General features: G+C 35.4%; 1 long non-coding RNA gene across 1 annotated transcript in view; it reads right to left on the bottom strand.

The window, feature by feature from the left end:
* The window catches only part of LOC141584122 (uncharacterized), a 70253-nt gene extending 57615 nt beyond the window's left edge, over positions 1-12638 (bottom strand). The window contains exon 1 of the long non-coding RNA XR_012517072.1: positions 12434-12638. This is a non-coding gene — a long non-coding RNA (uncharacterized LOC141584122). The remainder of the gene's footprint in view (positions 1-12433) is intronic.
* Between the last annotated feature and the right edge of the window lie 211 nt (positions 12639-12849).

Genomic DNA, 12849 nt, shown 5'->3' with positions numbered 1-12849 from the left:
ACCTCCGTTTTCTGAGTTCAAGCAACTCTCCCCATTCTCCTGCCTCAACCTCAACCTCCCAAATAGCTGGGATTACAGGTGTGGGCTGCAATGCCTGGCTGTTTTTTGTATTTTTAGTAGAGATGGGGTTTTGCCACATTGGCCAGGTTGGTCTCAAACTCCTGGCCTCAAGCAATCTGCTTACCTTGACCTCTCAAAGTTCTAGGATTATAGGTATGAGCCACTGCGCCTGGCCAATAGCACAGTTTTAAAGTTTTCTAGCCAGTGTGTCGAAAAAAGGATGTGGGCGCTAATAGAACTTACCCGTGATTTAATTCCTAGGAATGGAGGACAAGATAAAAATGCCAGAATCAAGTTACTAGAAGCAAGACCAGAAGCAAATCTTCTTCTGATTTTAATTCTAGTTCTTTATTATTTGTTTGGTGCAAAAGTAATTGCGGTTTTTGCATTTACTTTCTATATATGGCAAAACTCACTTTAACTTTTGCACCAACCTAAATAGAATCACCTAAAAAGCTTTATAAAAAATATGTACTCCTAAGATTCACACTGGACCTAGAAAATCAGAATCATGAAGACAGAAATGTGAATTTCTGTAAGTTCTTCTAGGTAATTCTGGAAATTATTCCAGAAGCAATAAACAAGGACCCCTTTTCTCTGTCCACAACCACCACAGCCCCCACCAATCACAGGTCCCAAGCAGAGCCTGTAGTAAGAATCCTGTTGCAGACACTGGGAAAAAAAGAAGCCTGTGGACCAAGCAGCTAACACAAGATCTCACGGCAGGAAAATCAGCTTGAGAGTTCTGCGAATCTTGCAGCAAACAAGATATTCCTATCACAGAAGCCATCAAAATTTGTTGTTGCTGTGGTTTTGTTTTATTATAGTATTTAGAATGTTCTTCAGCATATCAATACTTAAAATAGTAAAAATCCCATTGGCCCTTAGTGTGTTCCAGTTGCTACAACAAAATACCATAAACTGAGTGACTTATAAACAACAGAAATGTATTTTTCACAGCACTGGAAGCTGGGAAGTCCAAGATCAAAGTTCCAATAGATATGGTGTCTGGAGACACCAAATTGGGAAGACCTAATCAGCTTACAAAGGCCCGTCTCCTAATACCATCACCTTGGAGGTTGGATTTGAGCATAAGAATTTTGAGGGGACACATTCAGATGATAGCAGCTCCATTCTCTTGCTCTAGCTCAATAGATGAATCTAATTTACAGACATCACTGGGCTTCTCCCTGTCTGAATTTTTTTAACCCAGTGACTATTGACAAAGAGCAGTGTCGAATATGATGTTAACTTAAACCAAACAACATTGGCAACATATAGAGTATTTGCTCATTCCATGGTCTCATGTCACATTATGCAACTTCTGCTTTTAATCTTTAGACTTAATTTACCTTTATCTGAAACATAAATGCCATTAATTACATAGAAGAAACGTAGGAGCTAGCAGGAGATTGATCTAGCTAAGCTGTAAGCAAATGGAGCTTTTTTTTGTAAGGAAAGAGCTGTAGAATCACAAGACAATCTGTATCACAAACCAGCAAATATATGCTAACTAGTGTCTAATTTCATGGGGTGCCACCCAATTGAAATTGAGCCAGGCCACCTGATTCCTTCTTCCACTGGTACAGACCATCTCATGTGAACCAGCTGCCATGGATGTGGTTCAGAAAGCTGTCCCTGAAAAGAACTCTGGGCCATCTGTGCTTACAGTTCTATCAATAGAATGTTCTCCAAATCATAGACTTTCATCTGCAACCTCACATCAAGACTTTCTCCAGCATGAGACCCGGAGAACACCACTCATCAGCATTCTTTGTGATCTACTAGGAAGGCACCATGAATTGAAGGAAAGTGTCAAAGGTTGAGTGGGAGCCAGATGAGATTGTGAACTCTCTTAGGCCAGGGCATACCTTTTCCTTTTTATCTTGCCAGGGTCAGGTCTGTGATGACACAATTGTGTGTTGAGTTGTATTGAAGCATTTTATAAGTTCCAAGAACAGTGGAAGCAGCTTTATAGGGTTATTGCATAATGGAAAAAGTCATCTTCATTATTAAAGGAAAATGAGAAACATAGTTTCATCAGTTAAGCAACTGCCCAAGTTGACACATCCTGAGTGGCAGAGCCAAGATTCAGACACGGGTTCTCTAACTCCACACCTGTATTTTATGGTCTCTGCCTTATCATATGTTTTTGTTTTCCATTCTTTTTAATTGTGCTTGGGAACTTCAGCTTTGATTGTGTTTTATTTTTCTTGAGCCAACCTTGACGGAGTTTTTTATGACTCTAGGGAAAGGTGAAATGACTAATACAAGGAAGCTGAAGTAACAATAACATTTCTTAAAATTAATTATTAAGAAATACAGAAGCTTAAACCATATAGAAATAATAGCAGATGACATGAGACACCAGATGGAGTCCAGCTGGGCAGACAATGCATGTTTGATAAACTCAAGAGAAATTATAGAACACACTAAAAGAAAGAAATGGAAAAGATTGGTCATTATATTTAGATCTTTTTTTTAAAAAAAAAAAACAAAACAAAACAAAAAAACAAAAAAACAAAGGTTTTTCTAAGGTCATGATTTTCTCTTTAAAACCATAGAAAGTTAGTGGCTATCAGAAACACTGCAAAGAAAACTAAAGATATTGATGTAAAACATGGAAGCAGCACCCTGATACTTAATGTGCTACCGAGGAAACAAATGTAAGTAAACCAAGACTGACTACATGTCCCTTATGTTATTTGCCCACCATGGTTCTAATCTTGAGAACATCAAATATACGAGACATTTCTAGTGACAATGACAAAGATACTTTGCAATATAGTCTAAACCCAAGCATATGGCATGTGGCATACATAGATATGTATAAATCTATTGATATGTGTGTATATATATGTATATATCTGTATCTCATATGACATATAATGTCATACTGCCAAGAACAAGAGTAGAAGTTACTAAAATATGTAAAAGAAAAAAAAACCTAATACAAAAGTTAGGATTAAAGTAAAGAGGACAAATAATCTAAGAAAAATGGGAATATAGTTTCTTCATATGCCAGACAGTGCTAGGTGTTAGAGGCTAAGGAAGCGTAACATCTAGTCCAGTACCATATATGCTCACAGTTTAGTAAAGAAGATAAAAATGTGTTAAGCAATGCCTTGTATTAGTGGAATATTTAGAAAAGACTTCCAGGTCGGATGCAGTGGTTCACGCCTGTAATCCCAGTACTTTGGGAGGCCCAGGTGGGCAGATTACTTAAGGTTAAGAGTTCAAGACCAGTCTAATTATGGTGAAACACTGTCTCTACTAAAAATACAAAAATTAACCAGGTGTGATGGCATGCATGCCTGTAGTCCCAACAACAGTTCAAAAATGACTTGAACCCAGGAGGCAGACGTTGCAGTGAGCTGAGATTGTGCCACTGCACTCAGCCTGAGCAACAGAGGGAAACTGTCTCAAACAAACAAACAAATAACAACAAAAAACAAAAACAAAAACAGAAAGACTTCCAAGAGATGATAAATCAACATGTAAAGTAGAAAACTGAACCAATGAGAATTCTTGAAGTATATTTCGAAGAGTTAAAAAAGACAAAAAACAAAAAAGAGAAAACAAATGATTTAAAATGTATTTTTAAATGTAAGGCGAAGGTGATAAAGCTATTCCTGGAACCAAATTTCTGTTTAGTAGCTCTGTATCGTTACCACAACATGCCAATGAGAACTCTGGTTCTGCTGAAGAAAAACTCTTCTATGACCCTCTAGAATAGGAAACTCAGAGCCAATGGGGTAATTACAGAGTTATTTTATGGTTTTGCTGTGTTTTGTCTGTTTGTCAATATTAATGCTAAGCACACTAATTGAGGTACATACTTCTAATTCCTCTTACTTGTATAGAAGTACTGTAGATTAGAGAAATGATTTCCAAAACTGGAAAAAAACAAGTCCCTAAAAAAGCAGTGTTGTAAATTGTTTTAAAAGAGGAGAATTATGTCCTCAAATGTTAAAAGACTTGATAATTAGCCAAGGAAATTATCACCTTTACAGAAAAAATGAGACATTATTTCAATAATTATAGGGAGATGGGGAAAGGGACAAATGCCTCAGAATTATCTGGGTGGTTTTACAAAACCATACCACACACTACATATGCACACACACACACATACACACACACACGCGCGTGCATGCACACACATACACACACCCCTGTAGGATATGATGAACTTACAACAGTGGCATGATCTCATGATTCAGAACCAGGCCCATGATGACCCACTATCATTGAGGGAATATGTCTTATCCCTCAGGTATGCTGGAGATGATTGTGTTATTTGAAAAACCATGGAGTGCAAGTAGCAGAAGAACTAAAGCAAAAGGAGATACCCTGTGAAATACATTAACAATAACAGTTAAAGCAAGAGAATCAACTACCAACAGAAGAGTAGGGTAAGAGTAGGACACCCTGGTACTTGCCACACTGAAAATCATCTAGAGCCAATTTAAAAGGAAAGCACAAACAACCCTCCAAAAGAAATCCAACATAATCATTTTCTGAAGGGTAAAAACAGCCCCCAAATTACAGGAATGATGCATTTTTGAATTCAGCAAAAGATATAATCAGAAAAAAAAAAGAGAACAGAGAGTTATAACAGAAATATACTTATGAGACACTGAAATATGCAATCCATTTTATTTATTGCTGTAGAAAGTAGTATGTATATTACTTTATAGTAGAGTTCCACAAGTAGAAATTTTATAATTGGAGCAGGTATTAATTATTACACATAAATGTTACTATTTTTATTTGGGTTTGGTTATTTTTACTTAGAAACACCTATAGTTTGACCCTGATAATAGGATTAAAATTTTATTTACAAATGTAGTGAACTAAAGAAGCTTTTTTATTCTAGCATGCCTATATTGTGGGCTTGTTTTTACCCTCTGCAATATTCCAAACTTGCCTTTAAAGAAAAATGAGACGTTATATCAATGATTATGGGGAGGTAGGGGAAAGAGAGAAATGCCTTAGAATTATCTGGGTGATTTTACAAAACCGCACCACACATGTGCAGACGTGTATGAGCTATGTGCACACACACACATGCATACACATAGACACACATGTATGTAGAGGTCCTATTTCTTCAAAGTAAAAACAGGTTGAATGTTAATACTCTATGTCAGCAAAAATACCAAAAGTTTAATGAAGATCTTACTCCACTCCTTTTTTGTTTTAATTTAATGAAATCATCTATATATTTTTTTTAATTGCCAAAATTATTTTGAATTTTATCTTTCCAACTATGGTTTTCTTGTTGCTCCTTGAAGAAACTATCTTGAAGAATATGAAGTTTCATGTTTACCAATTTTCAGACCCTTTGTTAACACAAGAGGATGACAGAACTGCTTCGAGTTCTCTTCTGAGCCAGCAGACTTCCCAAATTTGCACAGACACAACCTCAGTGACCTTTGGAGTTCTGAAACTACATGAATCATCATTAAAGGAAAAGTGAACCAAAGCCACTGGGAAGTTCATCTTTCAGAGGATTAACTCCAATTTGGTTCACCCATAAGCAGTGAAGGTATGTATAGATCCATGTAATTTTTCAGGTCAAGTAAAACTATCCCTTGATTTAGAAGTTATAGTAAGTACATGATTTTATTTGAAACTATCTGTAGCTAATAAAGATAAATAGAACAGCTAATCTGAAATTGCCTGCACAAGAAAATTAAAGTTTCCAAAATCTTTTCTAATTTTGTCATTCTAAATGAAGATTCATGTGACATATTGGATTCCCATACAGAAGACTACTTCAGGATTATCTTTCTATAATTGCCACTTTCACCTCATTAATAATCATAATGCCTTTTCCTATATGCATCTTCCAATAGCAAGTGAAGACAGGAATTGGCTGAGCTTGCACGAAAAATAATCTGTTTAATTCAAATCATGCTGGAGTTTTTTTAAAAATTTGGCTTTCGGGAGATGAAGATGATGTTTCTTGGGGGAAAAGTCTCTCGTCACTAAGATATATTTTATCCCCATATAAAGTAGCAAAATAATATTATTTATTCATAAACAAAAAGGAGTGATCTAGAAGTTTTTCCCAAGTTATTTAGTTTGGTGCACAGGTAATTTTGGTTTTGCCATTATTTTGATAATTATGTTCATCTCATAGATATTCATTATATTGCTAATTATGTTCATCTCATAGCATGAATTGAGGGAAAATCAGAGGTGAAACAAACAAATAGAAAAACATACCATACTTATGGATAGGAAGAATTAATACTAAAATGGTCATACTGCCCAAAACAGTTTGCAGATTCAATGCTATTTCTATCAAACTACCAATAACATTCTTCAGAAAATCAGAAAAAAATTCTAAAATTCATATGGAAATGAAAAAGAGCCCAAATAGCCAAAGCAATCCTAAACAAAAAGAACAAAGCTGGAGGCATCACATTACCTGACTTCAAACTATACTACAAGGCTACAGTCACCCAAATAACATTGTACTGGTACAAAAACAGACACATAGACCAATGAAACAGAATAGAGAGCCCAGAAATAAAGCCACACATCTGCAATCATCTGATCTTCAACAAAACAACAAAAAAAAGCAATGAGGAAAGGACTCTCTATTCAATAAATAGTGCTGGAATAACTTGGCTAGCCACAATCAGAGGGTTAAAACTGGACCCCTTCCTTATACCATATAGAAAATCAACTCAAGATGGATTATGACTTAAATGTAAAACCTAAAACTATAAAAATCCTTGAACAAAACCTAGGCAATACCATTGTGGACATGGGCTCTGGCAGAGATTTCATGATGAAGACAGCAAAAGCAATCATAACAAACCAAAAATTGACAAATTGGACCTAATTAAACTAAAGAACTTCTGCATAGCCACAGAAACTATCAATAGGGTATACAGACAACTTACAAAATGGGAAAAAATATTTGGAAACTATGCATCTGACAAAGGTCTAATATGCAGAATCTATAAGGAACTTGAACAAGTTAACAAGCAAAAAACAATATCATTTAAAAGTGGGCAAAGAACATGAATAGTCATGCATCTGACAAAGGTCTAATATGCAGAATCTATAAGGAACTTGAACAAGTTAACAAGCAAAAAACAATACCATTTAAAAGTGGGCAAAGGACATGAATAGTCATTTTTCAAAAGAAGACATACAGGTGGCTAACAAGCCTATGAAAAAGTGCTCAACATCACTAATCGTTAGAGAAATATAAATTAAAACCACGATGAGACACCCTCTCACACCAGCCAGAATAATTATAACTAAAAAGTCAAAAAAAAAAAAAAAAAAGAACAGATGTCAGTGAGGTTATGGAGAAAAGGGAATGTTTATACACTACTTGTGGGAAGGTAAATTAATTCACCCAGTACGGAAAGCATCTAGTGATTTCTTAAACCACTAATACAGAACTATGATCTGATCCATTAATTCCATTATTGGGTATATGCAGAAAGGCATATAAATTATTCTTCCATAAAGACAGACACACACATATGTGCATTGCAGTACTACCCACAATAGCAAAAACATAGAATCAACCTAAATGCCCACCAGTGGTAGACTGGATAAAGCAAATGTGGTACATATATGCCATGGAATACTATGCAGCCATAAAAAATAATGAGATCATGTCCTTTGCAGCAACACCAATGGAGTCAAAGGCTGTTATCCTAAGTGAACTAATGCAGGAACAGAAAACTAAGTACTGCATGTTCTAACTTATAAGTGAGAGCCGAACATTGAGAACACAGGGACGTAAAGAAGGAAACAAGAGACACTGGGGCCTACTTAGGGCAGGGGAGTTGCAGGTGGGTGAGTATTAAAAAAAACTACCTATTGGGGATCATACTGATTACCTGGATGATGAAATAGTCTGTATATGAAAACCCCATGACATGCAATTTACCTATAAAACAAACCTCCACATGTACCTCTCAAACTAAAATAAAAGTTTTTAAAATAATAAAATATAATAAAAGTTACAAATAAATAATTTAAATATTTTAAAATAAATGAAGTATACACTAAATCTACAACTTAGCATTAGATACAATTGCTTTATCTTTAAGTAATATCCACTAATGATGAAGTTGAAGTTTAAACATTTTTAATTCAGAAAGTTATTCCAATTGATTATTTACTGAATAAAACATAGAGGATTTTATAAGAATTCTTTATTATTAACTTTTCTATTGGTGTTCAAAGAAAGTAAGAGCCTCATAGAAATGCCACTGAGAAGCTTCTTAGAAGTTTGAATTCCTGAGTTGCATCTTCCATAGACTTCCCAGAATCCACATGACAACAAAATGTACATTCCACTGGTACCATTTGAATTAATAGAACATTGTGCTGGAACTGAGTGGACAAACATATTCTTAACAGCCATATTTCAATTATATTTAAAAAATGAAAAGAAAGAAAGAAAGGCTTCCTAGAACATTATGGACTATGGAATAAAATTCAAAGAACTATTTCAGTCAATAGAATATAAATTATATTATGGTTCCTTTCCTAAAGCTGGCCCTTGCTTATGACATGTTCTATATTCACAATATTTGTATTCATGAGACTGTTAGCTGGTAACTTTTGCATGAGTTGTTTGCACCAAGTACCATGATAAAAGCATTTTCATTGTCTTTTGGTTAAAAAACTGATACACAGGAAATAAGTCAAGCAAATCATTACATTATCATCATCAGTCCAAATTGTTCATATATTGATAGAAAAGTCTTTTATTATTCCAACTAGTTTATAAATATTTAATTTTGAATGGCAAAAAACAGAATATTTTCAACTTACTAATTCATTCTCATTTTTTCTTTCTGACCAGGCTTAAGAAAATAGAAAAGCAATTTTCTTACGCTACTTCAAAGAGTCCCACAAGACTCATTTCTCCAACAAAAAATTCCCAAATCACTATTAAGCCAATAGGTAACAGAAATAAAGATGAAATTAGTAAGACAAATAATAGCCAAGCCTATGGTATAACAAAATGTTCTTTATTCTCAGAAACCTCTCTAGTAAATGAATTATTCTGTTTCTGAGGTATCCGTCTAGACTATAATTCTATTTAGAAAGAGGCTTTGGCTTTTACCTCAACGAATGGACTAGTTAGATACCGGGTAATACAATAAAAATTATTATAACCAGGGGCTCTGGAGACAACAAATATACCATTGTAAGGATTTCATACTTTGTTATGAAGGTAAGAATGTCAGAGTTGTTCAAGGAAAATGTTATAGTCCACAATCTATGTTATCTTTCTACCAAATATATATTATATAATACATGTAAATATATTTCTTATATACTAAGAAATATATTTACATATGAAATATATTTACAAATATATATTTACATATATATATATTTGTATATGTAGTAAGAAATAATTAAATAAAAGGAAGACAGAGCTAACAAAGAAAAGATTATTTCACCTTATTGGATTTGTACAGTCTTCGTGCAGGGCCAAAACTATTAATTAAATATGTATTGCTTATTAAGATACGAATGTCTGAAATGGATACACTTGTTTATTTTTAGAGTTTTCCATGCATTATTTTGACACATCTCAGAAAAAGGAACCATGAATTCTAATTTGACTGTGTTATTACAGTAAACATCTTATTTACAAGTCATTCTGTGGGAATCATGAACACTCACGTCTTCCTTAACACTTTCTTTGTTTCCTCTATTGCAATATGGAAGGATAGAATGGATACCAATGCAATCTTAGGTTAAGAAGAATATCTCTCTAGAAAACAAAGCTGAAGAGGGGCTGGTGGAGGAATGAAGTTACCGAAGGGCATCTGATTAAGTGAAAGAAGCCAGAGCAGACAGAAGCACATAGGGTTATAGCTATTTTGATGGAGTGAGTATTGACCACAAAGAAAAAAAAAAAGGATCTACATTGTCACAATTACCCTTATGTGACAAAGTCTAAACGTTTCTAGGTCACCACGTACCCAGTTTTATCAAAGTGACTTACAGATGTCACATAACTCTATGATTTCTCTTTTGGCTAAAGTTAATCACATAAACTAGGAGGTCTTTGAAGACCAGATTGACCCTGATCTGGATGTATTCATTCTTTATAGCTTGTTCAGAGGAAACTATTTCAGTCTTAGGCACTCTTAAAAATAACCGAAATAACATTTTCACAAGAACCTATACATTGGTAGGGGAGAAATATTTTCTATTTGAAAGCTATTTTCAAATAGCTTTTCTTTCCTCCACTTGATTACACTTATTACGTTTTGACGTTAGACTTTCAAGCTGGTCAACATTTATGGAGTCAAGAAAAAAGAAAGGGGGGCTACAGTGACTGGTCACAAACACCACACTCTGATTGGAAAGAAAGAATAATGTCCAAGAATATGGAGAAATTAGCACACCTAGAATACTAGGAATATTCAACTTCAACCTGTAGGATCACAGGAAAGATTTTCCTGGGTGGCAAGATGTCAAGCAAGGGAAGCACCTAACCTGACTACAGCAAACAATGACATCTGGAAAAGTCATTTCTTCCATAATCAGGAAAAGGAAATAAATCGATCATTTATTATTTATTTATTTATTTAGACGGAGTCTTTCTCTGTCACCAGAGTGAGATCTCGGCTCACTGCAACTTTCAACTCTCTGGTTCAAGTAATTATCTTGCCTTAGCCTCCAGAGTAGCTAGGATTACAGGCAGGTGCCACCACGCCCAGCTAATTTTTGTATTTTTAGTAGAGACGGGGTTTCACCATGTTGGACAGGATGGTCTCCATCTCCTGACCTCGTGATCCACCCACCTCAGCCTCCCAAAGTGCTGGAATTACAGGCATGAGCCTCTGCTTCCGGCCAAATTGATCACTTTTAAAACAGATTCTTCCTTTTCTGCTGTTATCTATGCATCATAAATGATTCACTCAAACTACGGAGTTTAAGTTGAGTAACATTTTGATAAAATTGTATGAACTCTAGCATATTCAGCTACAATTGTCCACTCATTTTTCATAGCTTGTGTTAATCTTCCCAAATCCCACTTAAATATGATCAGAAATGTTTAATCATTTATGAATAAAGTGTGTAGTTTTTTTTTTTTTTTTTTTTTTTTTTTTTTTTTTTTTAAGACAGGGTTTCACCATGTTGGTCAGGCTGGTCTTGCGCTCCCGACCTCAGGTGATCCGCCTGCCTTGGCCTCCAAAGTGCTTGGATTACAGGCATGAGCCACCACGCCCAGCCTAAAGTCTGTAGTTTTTAATTAAAAAAAAAAAGTTTTCAGTTATACACGCATATATTCAGTCAAACAGTTCTGCACGGTCATACATGTTTAATGAGGCAAATAGTTGTACACGACTTACTAAGAAAAACATAGCTTCCTTCCATACCTCTTGCCTCCATTCCATCCTCCTGGCAACTATTTTAATTCTTTTAGTACTCTATCTCTATATAACCTATTTAGACTGCCATACTCTGAATTTTCAGTTTAGGCATAATCTATGGACTTGGCATTATGGAAGCAGAGACTTACTTCTTTTTCTCTACCACTACCTAGCCCATAAGCACACTCATTTCTCCATTTCCCCAGTATTGTCACATCATCTTTATGGTTTAATATTCAGTACTAAGCCACATAGTACACACTGGTGATTTCTATAACTGTTTCCTCCCTGCAGTCTTGCTTTACTTGTTTCCTTTGTTTATTATGTTACTAATTCATCTCCCACATGCTCCTGATTTGTATAACTCTTTTCTCACTAAGTTGAAACCTATTACATAGATTCTATTAATTTCATTCCTTGGCAACAACTTCCCAAAGTCTCCCGACATGGTCCAGTATGGACTCCCTGCCCATTGGGTACTGCACGGGTCATAACCTGAAAGCTTTGTGACCACAATCGTGGGTCCCTGCATGTCTCTCTGCATGTCTCTTGTGTATTTTATGTCTCTTTTGTCTCCTTTAGATGTCCTCCCATTTTAGTGGAATGCATTTTCCAGCAGCTTCCTAGTAAAGAACAAATGAACTTTATTTCATCGTCTCACTTCAAATGTTGCTAACAGGAAATTCAATTACATGTTGTTTCTTGATCCTTTTAAGCTAAGTTTTTCTAATTTGAAAGTGGTTAGAATCTTCTTATTGCAAATATTCTGAAATCCCTCAATAATATACTATGTGGGTTTTGTTTTCATTTATTTTACAGAGCACCTCTTGTGAGCATCTTTAGTATGGAAATGTCAAATGTAAACATTCAACTAATACTGATTTATATAATGAACATGCATGTAAAAAGTACATAGAAGGTTGTTATAATGGTGATTAATAATCAGAATGCATATAACTGAGTGTAGGTTTCAAGAAGAGAGAAACTGCCGGGCGCGGTGGCTCAAGCCTGTAATCCTAGCACTTTGGGAGGCCGAGGCGGGTGGATCACGAGGTCGAGAGTTCGAGACCATCCTGGTCAACATGGTGAAACCCCGTCTCTACTAAAAATACAAAAAATTAGCTGGGCATGGTGGCGCATGCCCGTAATCCCAGCTACTCAGGAGGCTGAGGCAGGAGAATGCCTGAACCCAGGAAGCGGAGGTTGCAGTGAGCCGAGACTGCGCCATTGCACTCCAGCCTGGGTCACAAGAGGGAAACTCCGTCTCAAAAAAAAAAAAAAAAAAAAAAAAAAGAAGAAGAAGAAGAGAGAAACTGACGAGAGGCAAATTCCCCTAGAAAATACCTACTCTGAACTTGGGCCATTGACATCTTACCACAAAAAGCTGCTTTATCTTCTATAT

This window comes from Saimiri boliviensis, chromosome 4 (genome assembly GCF_048565385.1).
Source record: "Saimiri boliviensis isolate mSaiBol1 chromosome 4, mSaiBol1.pri, whole genome shotgun sequence".
NCBI lineage: Eukaryota > Metazoa > Chordata > Mammalia > Primates > Cebidae > Saimiri > Saimiri boliviensis.
This window is presented reverse-complemented; position numbering and strand designations above follow the sequence as displayed.